The 13141-nt window shown below is 54.7% G+C and overlaps 1 protein-coding gene across 1 annotated transcript in view; it reads right to left on the bottom strand.

Moving 5' to 3' along the window:
• The window catches only part of Sfmbt2 (Scm like with four mbt domains 2), a 131775-nt gene extending 121705 nt beyond the window's left edge, over positions 1–10070 (bottom strand). Inside the window, exon 1 of the mRNA XM_090318857.1 lies at positions 9778–10070. The gene's annotated coding sequence lies outside the window, so the exon portion shown is untranslated. The remainder of the gene's footprint in view (positions 1–9777) is intronic.
• Between the last annotated feature and the right edge of the window lie 3071 nt (positions 10071–13141).

Here is a 13141-nt window from a genome sequence, read left to right on the forward strand (position 1 = left end):
AGGGATGACATCTCCTAGCCTTGAAACCCCAATCCCTAACCAATTTAACATCACACTTTAACTGAGTAAAATATCTCTGAAAATATGCACAAACATTTGGAAATTACTGCGGCTAACTACTGAGCACTGGCGGCTCATGCCTGTGTTCTTCGCTTCTCTGCGGGCTGAGATCTAGAGATGGTGAATCTGTGTGTCAGCCCAAATGGACAAACCTGTGAAAGTCGAATCTTTGATGAAGCAGCAAAAAGCCAGAAGTGGAGGTGTAGCTCAAGTGGTAAAGCACCAGCCACAGGCAAAAAAGAAAAAGCCACACAAGAGTACAACACCCTAATTGCAAACCCCAGTAATGGCATAAACAAAATTAAACACATTTAGAGGCTGTTTATTGCTCTCCCAGACGGTTCTTCTCCGCTACAGGAGGGAAACGCCAGCTAACTGAAAGGCACATTTTTCAGTCTCACCTAGAGTCAGCAGTGATGGAGACCCTCAGCCCCTAAGCTCTAGCAGAAGGCTTTCAGGACTCATGCAGTGGACTGAAGAGTGGGAGAGGCACACCTTTGCCATTCTCCCCCTAGAACCACCGTGAACAGTGAAGCAAGAGATGAAGGAAGCCTGGAGCCCATGCCTCACACCTGTAATCCCAGCTACTCAGAAGGCTGAGATCTGAGGATCACAGTTCAAAGCCAGCCCAGGCACAAAAGACTGTGAGACTCTTATGTCCAATTAACCAGCAGAAACCCAGAAGTGGCACCGTGGTTCAAGAGGTAGAGAACTAGCCTTGAACTGAAGAGCTCCGGGTTCAGAGTTCAGCTGCGAGTTCAAGGTACAAAAAAAAAGGGAAAAAAATGCAGGAAGCCTGGTTCAGCGTTTGAGACCACAGGTTCTGTCTACATCATTGCAGAGGTAAGAGTAATGTTAATCAAGCACCTCTCATTTCCTTGATTGATACCACTCTACCCCTGGGTAGCTGACACCAAACCAATCCCACATCCCAACAAGCATGTGCTACAAACACCAAGCACATTTCAGGGGAGGAGGTAGGGGAGAGGAGATGGGATAGCAGTCCTGGGCTTGGACTCAGAATCTAGGCGCTGTCCTAGAGCCTCTTTGTGTTTGAGGCTAGCACTCTATCACTTGAGCCACAGCACCACTTCCAGGTTTTTCTGAGTAGTTTATTGGAGATAAGAGTCTCATGGACTTTTCTCCCCTGGCTGATTTTGAAGCATGATTGTCAGATCTCAGCCTCCAGAGTAGCTAGGATTACAGGTGTTGAGCCGCCAGTGGCTGGCTCCAGAGCACTCCCTTTTAAGCCATCTCATCTTCAGGACTTCCCCAGTGGGGAGAGGGCTCACAGCAGGAGACTAACTGCTAAAGAAAGTGAGGCATAGAACCAGCTGTAATCTCACTGAATTTGTCCTGGAGGGCTTCTAGAAGCTGTGACTGCTGGGAATCACCCACTCCCCCAACATTTCTGAATCCTTCAATCGGGCTAGATTTCTGGCTATCTACAGGTCTGCATGCAGACATGACCCAAGCACCCAGGTCATGCTTGCCCAGGTACCACACTTTGAAAACCATGGCTTCCGGAAAAGGAGATTCTGTGTGTGGGTTGCTAAAAGGATAAAAGTAACTCCTCAGACCAAGGATATCTATCTAGGGTGTACTAGAACACATAAATGTTCCTGCAAAGTAACATAAATACAGAGAAAGGAAGATTGATTTCTCTAGACATGGTTTCTTTCTTCTGCAAATAAATTTCTTACCAAAATGCCAATAAACATGACTCAGTGGTTTTACAAAGTCTAGCTTGGCTAAATTGTGTCAGTCACCTTTCATTAATGTCACAAGGCACGGGAGACCATCAGTTTAGAAGGAGGAAAGGTTTATGGTAGCTCACAGTTCCAAGGCTTTTCAGTGGCTCCCTTTGTTACTTCCAGCCTGTGGCAAGGCAGAGCATCTTGGTGGGAGGAGGAAGAGGCAGAGGCAACCTTATCTCACAGCATCCAGGAAATAAAAGGAACAAAATAAAAGGACCACGGACCCAAGAGCCCTCCTCCAACCCTCATATCCCTAATTTAACATCCTCCCTCTAGGCCCAGCTTCTTAGAGCTTCTACTACCTCCCAATAGTTCCCCAGGCTGGTGACAAAGTCTCTACCAAGTCCACTTTGGGGAGATACATTGGAACCATAGCACCAGAGCATCTTTCCAAAGTCACTGCCCTTAGCTGAAGAAGCACATCACACTGTAGCATGGAAAAGTAGCACGGTGGGATCCTTACACGATCTCCACCTACCAAGTAGTGCCAAGTAGTTGGCATTACAAGCCGCATCCACCATTCCCAGCTGTATATTTTAAGCCATACAATTCAACATACCCAAATTTTTATAAATTACACTTTTAAATGCATGAGAAGTTCACACTGGTTAAACTGGAAGTTATGCAAAGTAAATAAACCCTTTGTCTTACTTAGGGAAAACTTGGAAAACATGCCAGCCTTTGCAAAGGACAACTAAAGATCTGAGTTTATAGGATACCACTCACCAGCCTGAGTCCTGTGTGGTTCTCACTGAAAAACAGAGGAATTATGCTAGGAGCCTCTATCTCACTATCCCTCCTTATCAAAACTTGTGTAGCGGGGTGCTGGTGGCTCATCCCTGTAATCTAAACTAGTCAGGAGACAGATCTGAGGATTGTATTTCACAGCCAGACCAAGCACAAGTCCATGAGACTCTTTATCTCCCATTAACCAGCAAAAAACTGGAATTGGAGGTGTGGTTCAGGTGGTAGAGCGCCAACATTGAATGAAAAAAGTTTGCTGTGTATATGGTAAAGGAATAAGACAGCACTCAGTAAAATATAAGAAGGATTCAGACAAGTGGACATTCACCAATGGTCTAGCCTGGATCTAGCCTGGATCACAAAGCTTCACAGGAGGAGGGTCTAACCTGGGCTTTGAGAAAGGGCTAAAATGCAAACAAACCTGTCATTTTTTTCTTGTTTTTTTTTTTAAGTAGTTTAAATAAATCACTTCCAATTGGAGTAATTCACAGTCCATTCTTGTTCATCTCTAGACCTACCAATCCAAATATGCTATGCTAAAAATGAACACCAAGCTAGACACTAATGGCTCACACCTATAATCCTAGCTACTTACTTAGCTACTTAGATCTGAGAATGACAGTTTGAAGGCAGTCTGAGCAAGAAAATCCATGAGACTCTTTTTTTTTCATGTATTTTTATTGTATTTAATAGAAAGGTTACATGTTATTTGCCAGAAAGATGGTGCATTAATTCCCATACGTTGATGAGACTCTTATCAGCAGTTAAACACCCGAACTGTGGCTCAAGTGGTAGAGAGCTAGCCTTGAGCAATAAAGCTCAGGGACAGTATCCAGGCCCTAGGACCAACATGCACATGGGATGAGGAGGGGAGGGGGAAGAGAAACACCAAACACTTGCTTAAATTATATTTAAAAAGAGCTATTGTACAAACCTGGCTGATTTCAGACTATTTTAAACAGATTCAGTATCTATACTAGTTTTAATTGAAAATGGAAAAATAAAATCCTGCTAAATTTAACAGGGAGCAGAAAAGGTAATATCCTTCATTGTCTTTTTCCCAGCCAATAAAACTGCCAGGGAAAATTTCCCCGATTAAAATCTGATCCCCTCTTCCCCTCCCACTGGCTCTACACCTCTGTCCTCCAATCCCAATGCCTACTTGACTGCCTACTTTGCAGAATTCATCAGATGCTTTAACAAGTTACCCCGTGTCTACTACAATGTGTCATTTCTGTTTACTTTTTTTCAGGAACTGGGGGTGGAGGGGAGAAACAGAAAAGCACAATGGATTCTTTCTTTAGTCAGTGTTGAGAACATCTATCTTATCACTGAAGGAAAGGCTCTTTTCATCTCAAGGACCACAGGAGGGGTCCCGATTATCAGTGTGTGGTAAATGCTATGATGTGTTACAGCTCTCCACCGGACAATCAGATGGGCGGTGCTACCTTTGCATCTCTGCCAACCCCGCTGAACTCAAGAGTCCAAAACCAGTCCCTGAGAACTTTATTCCATGGGATTCTGTCATAGACCATTCTTCATTGTACCTTAACGCCTAACCAGAGTATCATTTTTTTATTTACACCATAGAGCTTTAAAATATCTTGCTTAGGGGCCTGGAGTTTGGCTTAGTGGCAGCATGCACAAAGATGGGGTTCGATTCCTCCGTACCACATACATAGAAAAAAGCCAGAAGTGGTGCTGAGGCTCAAGTGGTAGAGCTCTAGCCTTGAGAAAGTCCAAGGACAGTGCTCAGGCCCTGAGCTCAAGCCCAGGACTGGCAAAAAACAACAACAACAAAAAAAACCTTCCTTATAGCAACTTAAACATGGTCAATGTTTACTTCAGCCACAAAATTATTTTTCTTAAGAATTTTCCCAGAATCAGAGCCAAGCTAGGCAGAAAAACCCAAGAGCCTCTTAACCGCCAACCATGGCTCACAGAAGAGAGTGCCAAAGCTGTGAGAAAAAGCACAAGGCCCTGAGTTCAAACCCCAACACCAGCCCACAGCTAAGGTATGAAATCAGCTATTTGTCAAAGGACAAATAGCTTAAGAAAAGGTCGTATAGAAACAAAATCAAATTTTACTCCTCCATTAAGAAGAATGATATTGTACCATTTGTAAAGAAATTGAAAGACCTGGGGAGAAAAATGTAAAATCAAATAAGTCAGACCCAAAAAGACAAGTGAATGTTTTCCCTTATATTGCTAATGAATGTTTTCTCTTCTATTGTCAAAGTTGGATTTAACTTATGAACTTACAAGTAAATATGTTAAATGCTATGCAAGTATATACACATGTATTAACTGAAATATGGTAGATTCAAAGAAAGAACTCAAATAGTGTCATTCCTTAGAAAAGCAAAGTAAACATCAGGAAGCAGGTACTTAAAAGGGGTGAGGTAGGGCTAAGGGGAAAGGATGGGTGAAAAGGAGAAGGGAGGGTAGGATACAGTCAAGAATTCCGTGTATACCCCACAAAATTAGAAGACAGGGAAGGAGTGGGGAGACAGGTCGAATGTTGAAAGATGTGGCATTGATCAAGATGCACCATATTCCTAAACTGCTTTGTTAGATGACAACTCCCTAGTGTAACTACTTAAAGGCAATAGATAAATTTTTTTAATTGTTATTATTTTGGTACAAAAGCTTTTATGAGTTCCTTTAAGAAATTCCTTAAGACCTCTATATTATTTGATGAACTCTCAACCTTTCAAAAAGGTCAAATATAAAAGGAGAAACATTGTCCCCACTCACCAAACTAGACCTGAAGAGCACTTGAATTCCACAGGGGATCTTTTTGTGCAAATGATTTGAGAGATTATTTGACTGATATCCTTACACACACACAAAAAAAAAAATTCTAGACTTAAGTGTAGGCCCTGTCACCTATGAATTTTCCTTGTGTGGACTTCTTATATCCCCCCAACACCCAGTATTCACTAAACGCTGATGCTCAAAGCTACACTCCTGTCACTCAGTCACAGAATCCCTCTCAGAGTCCTTTGGGGCTCTGAAGTGTGAAGGAAGTGAAAAATGCCACTTCAGCTAGAGCAGGCCAAAAAATAATTCTCTGGACATACATTTCCAAAAAAGGCATATAATAGGAAGGAAGGAAGGAAAGAAAGAAGGAATGGAAGAAGAGAGAGAAGGAGGGAGGGAGGGAAGCAGAAGGGGAGAGAAAACCATGAAAAAGGAAGGAGTGGTGGGAGAGAAGGGGAGAAGAGTGAAGAAAGGAGAAAAAGAGATAAGAGGAGACAAGAGAAAAGAGACAAGAAAAAAAGAAAAGAATGGAGTCAGGATCCTATACTGGCGTTTTCCTGATTTCAAGAACACAAAGAGACTCATTTCTGCCTGGAAAGGTTTGGGGTTTTTTGTTGGTTTATTTTTAATGACCCTTAATTTCTGCAAGAACACTTGAAGAGGAAAACATCTCCAGGAGCAACTACTCCACATCAAGTGAAAGTCACAGGCAGGCAGGCTGCGGGTTTGGTATACTAGGTAGCAGCAGCCTCACTGGAAATGGAGAATGGCCTCTAGGGCAGAACAAGGTTCCCAAGCTCATAGAATCAGGGTTGCTTGCTCTTTTCCTTGGGATCACTGAAGAGTGCCCTACACTGGTCATATCTAGTTGGCAATGGACACTTGGGAGTGGCCTGAGGCTTTGGGGACTTGCATGCATTTCTTCAGCCCCCTTGTTGGCCGTCAGCTAAGATAAAGATTCGAGATGGTACTTATTGATGGCCCAGGGGAAGAAGTATGTGCAAGTTTAATGCTTTCTAGGGGGAAAGCAGCAGATCTCCAAGCCCAAAGAACCATTCCTACCGACCCCAAAGGCCTCTCCTCCCCTCTCCCTCCCCTCCCGCTCCCTCCCACCCACCCCCCCTCCCCGGGCCCGGCTCCAACTCTTTCCCCGGCCTACAACTGGCCTGCCTAGGGAATGAGGCCGATTTTAAGCTTTTTCTCTGACCTGGCGGAGCCTGGATCCATTTTGCTGAGGGGCTGACGCGCCCATGGGTCCCTGGGGTCCCTTGAGTAGGTGCGGGGGTGAAGGGCTGAGGCGGGGGGGGGGGAATCTACGCCGGGTGGGCCCTGGTGGAAAGCGCCCCCCCCCGGGCTGAGCGCGAAGCCCCAGCTGTCCCGAGGTGGGTGCGCACGGGGCGCGCGGGCTCTCGGGTCCCCGCGTTCCCGCCGGGGCAGCCAGGCGGGGATGGCGGGAGAAATCACACAACCCCCCCCCCCCGGGGGATAAACGTCTCGTGGCCCTTCGCGGAATCCCACCCAGCCCTACCCTCCAGAAAACGAAACTATAAGGTCCCCACAAGTTTGGGGACAATTCTCCGGACGTCCCCCGGGGACTCCGACCCGAAGCGAACGCCACCAACCCGAGCACCGCCCCCCCCCCCCGCCCCAGCCCCGGCCGGGGCCGTCCCGGCACGGCCACCATCCTTGTCCCCACTCCGGGTCCTCTCCCCGATTTGCTTTTCTCTTTCTGACGCGTGGAGATCCTTAGCGCCCCCCCCATCCACCATCACAAATGAGCCCCGAGTTCTGTGGACGTCGGGGTTGGGATTCCCTAGACTCCCCACGGACTCCGTTCCCCGGCCCTCGCCCCGCTCCTTCCCACGAGAAAGGCGAACTTGAGCCCCGCGAGAATCCTGTGGGATGGTCTGGCTGTCGCGACGCCGAGGGGACCGTGCCCCTGTCGGCGGCGGCGACGTCAGAAGGACGCTGGGAGGGGTTCGCGGCTGAACACGCAGTTACCCCACGCAGAGCCATCTTAGGCTCCTCTCCACGTCCCCGAGGGCGCGCCGAGGCCGGGGACCCCCCGCGCCGCGCGCTCCGCCCCGGGGGCGCCCACCGCGGAGGGATCCGGGGAGGCCTGGCCAGCCAGGTGGCACGGGAAACCTGTCCCCCACGCCCCCGACCGCCATCGGGGGTCCCTGCGGGGGGATCCGCCCTCCCTCCTCCGCCCCTGCGAGTGCTGCGGCAACCACAGACCCGGCCGACGCCGGTTTGAGAAGCGCCCCCCGGACGCGTCCTCACCCGCGACCCGGAGCGACCCGCGAGGCCGCCGCGTCCGGGACACGGGCGACCCCTGTCGGAGACCCGCTCCGGGCGTTCCGGTGACTCGGAGCTCGGGTTGCATCTTTCGCGAAGGTGGCCCCCCGAACTGGCTCCAAACTCCACGCCCAGGCCCCACGCGCCCGCCTTCCGCCCCGGAGCAGCCCCGCCCGCGCGCCCTTGCCGGGGCCGCCGGGGGCGCCGACCGGACCGGGGACGGGGCGACCCGAACGCCGTCCCCACCCCCACCTCCCCACCGCGCGAAGCTCCGAAGTCACCCGGCCGCTCGTGCCCTTGACCTTGCCCCTCTGTGGGCCCAGGGCCTCTCCCTCCCCTCCGGTCCTCCCACTGGAGAGTGTCCCCCCCACACCCCACAGCCTCCCGCTGCAGTGGGGAGCGGAGGAAAGCAGAAACCCCCGCACACCCCACATCGCGCTGATGACCGCGGCCGGAGCGAGCACCGGGGCCCGGCACGGTTTAAAGTCGTTCCGTTGGTTTGTTTTGTTGGGGTTTTTTTGTTGTTGTTTTCATAAACGCCTTCCTCGCTCCATCTATTCCGCGGAAAAGCACGATCTGGGCTCCTAGAAAAGCCAGATGAATGGTCCCCGGGGCCCTCGGGCCTTCGGCGCCACGTGCCCGCAGTAGGTCCCGTCGGATCGTGGCGGGTCTGGTTGTGACACTCACACTCACACTCACGCGGGGAGGGCGCGCGTGAACACTCGCCACGCCACCGCTCGCACTCGTACGCACGCCGATCCGCAGGCACTGCGGGCAGTTTTACTCGGATGCCCGGAGGAACCCAACTTTGCACCCCGACCCCTCTAGCCATGGACTTGACACATGGCTTCTGACCCTGGGAAGGGTTGGAAAAGAGAAGAAGGGAGGAAAGGAAAGAAGAAGAAGGAAAAAAAAACTACTAGGGCGGATCGTGCCGTCTCTTTCTCGTCCCACTTCATTCGCTAAATCTGAGCCTGGAGTCACCAACGCGAGTGGCGAGCGAGGCGTGGCCCCTCCGGCTGCGTTTTTTCCCACCTCAAAACCTTGATTTTCAGTTTTTCAGAGCCACCTTGGCCCGCCATATTGGAACTGGCGCGGTGTCTGGAGACTCCTCCGCTGCGGCGGCGGCGGCGGACGCACGGGCCGGGCCGGGCGGGGGCCCCTCCCCGCCCCGCGGCTTCCCCGGGCGCCCCCGCCCCGGGCCCGGATCCCCCCACACACAGCCACCGGCCGTGGCCGCAGTGGGCTTTTTCTGGAGGGCTTCCGCGAGACACACGCCCCACCACCACAGGGTACAAATCAACTCCTGAGCCCCATCCGGGGAGGGCGGACGACGGGAAGAGCCTCCGAGGGACGGAGGGAAGAGGAAAAAGAAGAAAAAAAGCAGCAGCAGCAGCAACCACGACAAAGATGATTCTGGCTGTAGAGCACGCACGCCCCAAAACTACTCCTGACCGTGCCATTTCTGCTGCCGAGGCAAAGGCGTCCGAGGGGACGGATTCCCGGCGAGCCAGCAATGCTTGACACCCCTCCCTCCTCCAACTTGCCTGCGATCGCGTCTCACCCCCGCTCCCCGGTCTGCACCCCAAACCTCTACACACACACCCGAGGAAACACCCCCGCCCCCCAGCGCTGGAGACGCACGCGGGAGCGCGGGGCGAGGCGGCCGGGGTGGCTGCGTCTCTACACCGTGTGCATTAAAAAAAAAATTAAATAAAAATTTAAAAAGCCAGAGGGCGGTGGGCGCCGGGACGCAGCCCGCGGGCACGGGGACGGGGGGGGGGGCACTCGGGAACTCCGGACGGACTGGCGGTCTTGGCCGGGTTTGGCAAAGCGCCGGGAAGAATCGAGGGGGAAGGGGACCCGGGAAACGCAAAAAGAAAAGAAAAAAGAAAAGAAACGAAATGACAAGCCGGGGCGAGCGCGGCCAGGAGTTTGGGGCTCCCGGCGAGTGCGGGGCTTTCTTCTCCGGCCCGCGGCGCCGGCTCGCCTCCGCCGCCCTCCCCAGGCTCCCCCGCCCCGGTCCACCCCGAGCGACTTCGGGATTCCCTTTGATTCTGTTTATTTTTCCTCCCTTCCAGGCTGGAAAGACCCGGCGCGCTCAACCTGCGGGGCGGCGGGACCGTGGCGGCGCCGCGCCGTCCTCCCTTCCTACCTGGTGAAGTTCGTCCGGCCCTCGGCGTCACCTCGGCCCCGGGGACGGCGGGCGAGGACGCGGGGCCTCGCTCGCTCCCCGTCGCTCGCTCCCTCGCCCGCTCGCCGCGGCTCCCTCGCTCGCTCCCCGCCGCCTCCCTCGCGGCGCGCCCGCCCGCCCGGGTCCTCCAGCTCCCACTACAGCCTCTTTCCAATATGGCATCCTCGGAGTGCGCATGCCCGGCACGCTTTTTTTTTTTTTTTAAGATTTTTTTTTTCCGTGCTGTGCCGCGAACTCCTTCACCGACCTCGTCCAGCGCCCGCTCCGCGCCTTAAGCCAATTCGCCCGCGGTTCGCCCGCCCTCCTTCCCCTCACCCCCTCCGCCGCCGCGCCCCACCGCCCACACCAGGCGCCTGGGCACAAAGACAGGTCCCCACCCGAGCGCAGTCCACGCCACGCGGGCCCCTCCGGCCCAGCCCGCCTCCCACCCACCCCCGGCCCACGACGAGCACCCCGGCCGCCGCTCCCGCCCCGGCGCGCGCCCACCCACCAGCAGCCGCGACGGGGCCCACGGCGTCCCCCCTCGCCCGCAGTCGGCGTCCTCGCCCGGCGGTCCACCCCGAGGGCGGCTGACCAAGTGCACTAACTTGCGCTCCGTGCGCCCCACAACGTGCGAAGAGATTCACCCCGCCACCCGGCCCCGCCCCGGCCCCCCCCCCGCGACGCCCCACCCGGCTCTTTCCCGGAGCCTCGGGGATGAGAACGGGGGACGCGTCCTGAGCCCCTGCGGGCGGCCGGAGGGGGTGTCGGGGACCGTGACCCGAGGGGGTAGGACGTGGAGTTGGGGGGCGGCCGGCCGATCCGCCTGGGGTGACCCGGATCCCCGAGCTACTCCGGGTCGGGACTGGTTCTCGCCGGCGGGCGAAGAACCCCCCGGCCTTACCCCAGGGGAAACGTGGCGCTCGGGGCGGGACGGCGGCGGGGTCAGGATCCTCAGACCCGGCGCATCGCCCCGGAGCTGGGGCGCCCGGAACGGAAGGTCCCCGGGGAGGAAAAGCCAGCGACGTCATCGGCTTACCGAAAAGCCTTCGGCTGGACGGGGGAGCCGCGGGGGCACGGGGGGTGAGGGGGAAAAGGGGGGGCAGGGGCGGCGTTGGCGCGGCCTGGGGAGCCGAGGCCCCGCGCGCGCGCGTTCACGGGTCTTGCAACAGACGGTTAAAAAATCCCCCCACTGTCGCAATTCTGTGTCCCCCGCCAGCCTCGGGGTCCCCCCGGCTGTAGAGCCCCCACCCGCCCGCCTCTCCCCCCCCCCGGGGGCCCGGCCCTGGCTCCTCTAAAAGAGGTGGGCCCAGAAATGGCCGTCGCCGCGCCGCCCGGTCCCCGAGCGCCTCACCGCGCCCTCCCGCCGACCGCGCGGGCCTCGGGCCCGAGCCTCGCGGGCGCCGGCCGTCGGGGGGAGCTCCGGCTCGGCGGGGCTGGGGAGGTCCTCGCTCCTCGCCGCGACCCACGGCAGCGCCGCCGGGCTCCACACCCCCGGAGCGCCCGGAGGACCCCAAACCATAGGGTCACCGGAGGCAGCGGGGCCCGCGGGGACGGGGGCGCGGGGGACCCCAGTCCCGGCCGCCGCCGTGACCCCCCACGCCCACCCAACTCCTCCAGCTCCCGGGCTTCCACCCCCCGCCTAGCTCCCCCGACCCGGCTCGAAGGGAGATGGGGTGTGGCCCTCGGTCGAAGCCTCGGGAAGGGTGCGCCAGCCTCGCCCCTGTGCACACCTCGGATGTCATTAGCATTCATCGGAGTAAAAACCAGCCGAGCCCAGCCCGACTGGCCCGGCTGGGAGGGACCCCCGGGGCCGCGCACCCCGGGCCCCGCTCTCCAAGGCCGCCCAGAGCGCGCGGCGGAGGCGCACTCGCTACAGCCCTGAAAAACTAGAAGCCAGGCGCCCCTGGCTCGGGCCTGAGCCCCCAGCTAGACAGGAGGCTGCGAGAGGAGGAGGAAGAGGAGGAGAGGGGGAGGGAGAGGGGAGGGAGAGGTGGAGGGGGTTTGAAGTCAGCCCTGGCCAGAAAGTTCGTGAGACTCTTTAGCTCTAACCAGCAAGCAAAAACGCGCGCTAAGTGGAGCCGTGGCGCAGGTGGGGGAGCGCCCGCCTGGAGCAGAACCTGCTCAGGGACAGCGCGACGCCCTGGGTTCAGGCTAAAGGAGAGGGAGAGGAGGGGACGGCGCTCCGTGGAGAGTCCACTGGAGAAACGTCCCAAAGCTCAACCCCCGTCGACGTTCCAGTTGCTTTCTGCAAGTGATTCCTGTCTGCCGCCTCCCTCCCTCCCTTCTGCTTCAGCCCAGGACGCCGAGGGAGGTGAATGAAAATTGGTTCAGAGGTTCCCGGGAGGCAGACGTGGGGTCCACCCTAGAAGATGGAGGGTGCAGGGACCCAATGGGGTCGTCCAAGGATAAAATAGCACTTACACAAGCCTCCAAAGCTTTTTCAGAGAAGCCAAAGTGGATGCAAACTCCAAGTCAGAAATGGAGTTTCTGCAAGATTTCTCTCTGCCCTGCTCACGTACTGAACATCTCAACCCCACACGGACTGTAGATGCCACCGTATGACTAAAACTCGACGGAAGCCATGGATGTCTTCAGCTTTGCGGGTCCGTTCTGCCTACCAAGGTGCTTTAGAGTTCTTTTGTATAAACGAGACTATAGTATACAAAATATGAAGGTTGTTAGGTGAACTTCAAAATATTTAGAAGCTATTCCATTCGTAGGCATAAATTAGAAAGTTAACAGTTGAAACGTTCCTATCTCTTGTCTATGTGCTCGTAAGTATTATCTCCTGAGATTTTGAGGTTGAAAGATTATACAGGTGTTATTTGCTCTAAGAACATGAAAAGCATATGATTACTGAATTCCCACTAAGGATGTGTTCACACATGTTTACGAGGTCACTTTCCATTGAGTTAAGGAATTGTCCACCATGCTGGAAACTTTAACATGAAAACAAGCCAATGAAACCTTGCACATCACAACCTCACACAAAAGCAGAACAGGAGGGCACAAACCAAATATTTGAAGAATTTGTGCAATCTTCTTTTTCCTGGAAGCTTTAACCCAAAACTTGTTTTCTCTTAGTCCACCTAAGATAGTGTTTTTCCATTAACCCCCTCAGGTCACTAAAAGTAGACCTAAACACAATTTCCTCTCAATTTTTTTCCACCCCTTTTCCTTACCCTTCACTCCCAATTAAAGCACTTGGCCTGTGTACCAGGGACTCAAATGACCTCTGCCCCTGCTTCTTCATTAATTATCTGTGTGGCTACTGGAAGTTCCATGGCCTCTCTGACCCAGTCTCCACACCCATGAGTAAAATGAAGAGATTGGACTAGATGTT

This window comes from Megascapheus bottae, chromosome 26 (genome assembly GCF_031878675.1).
Source record: "Megascapheus bottae isolate mThoBot1 chromosome 26, mThoBot2.hap1, whole genome shotgun sequence".
Classification (NCBI taxonomy): domain Eukaryota; kingdom Metazoa; phylum Chordata; class Mammalia; order Rodentia; family Geomyidae; genus Megascapheus; species Megascapheus bottae.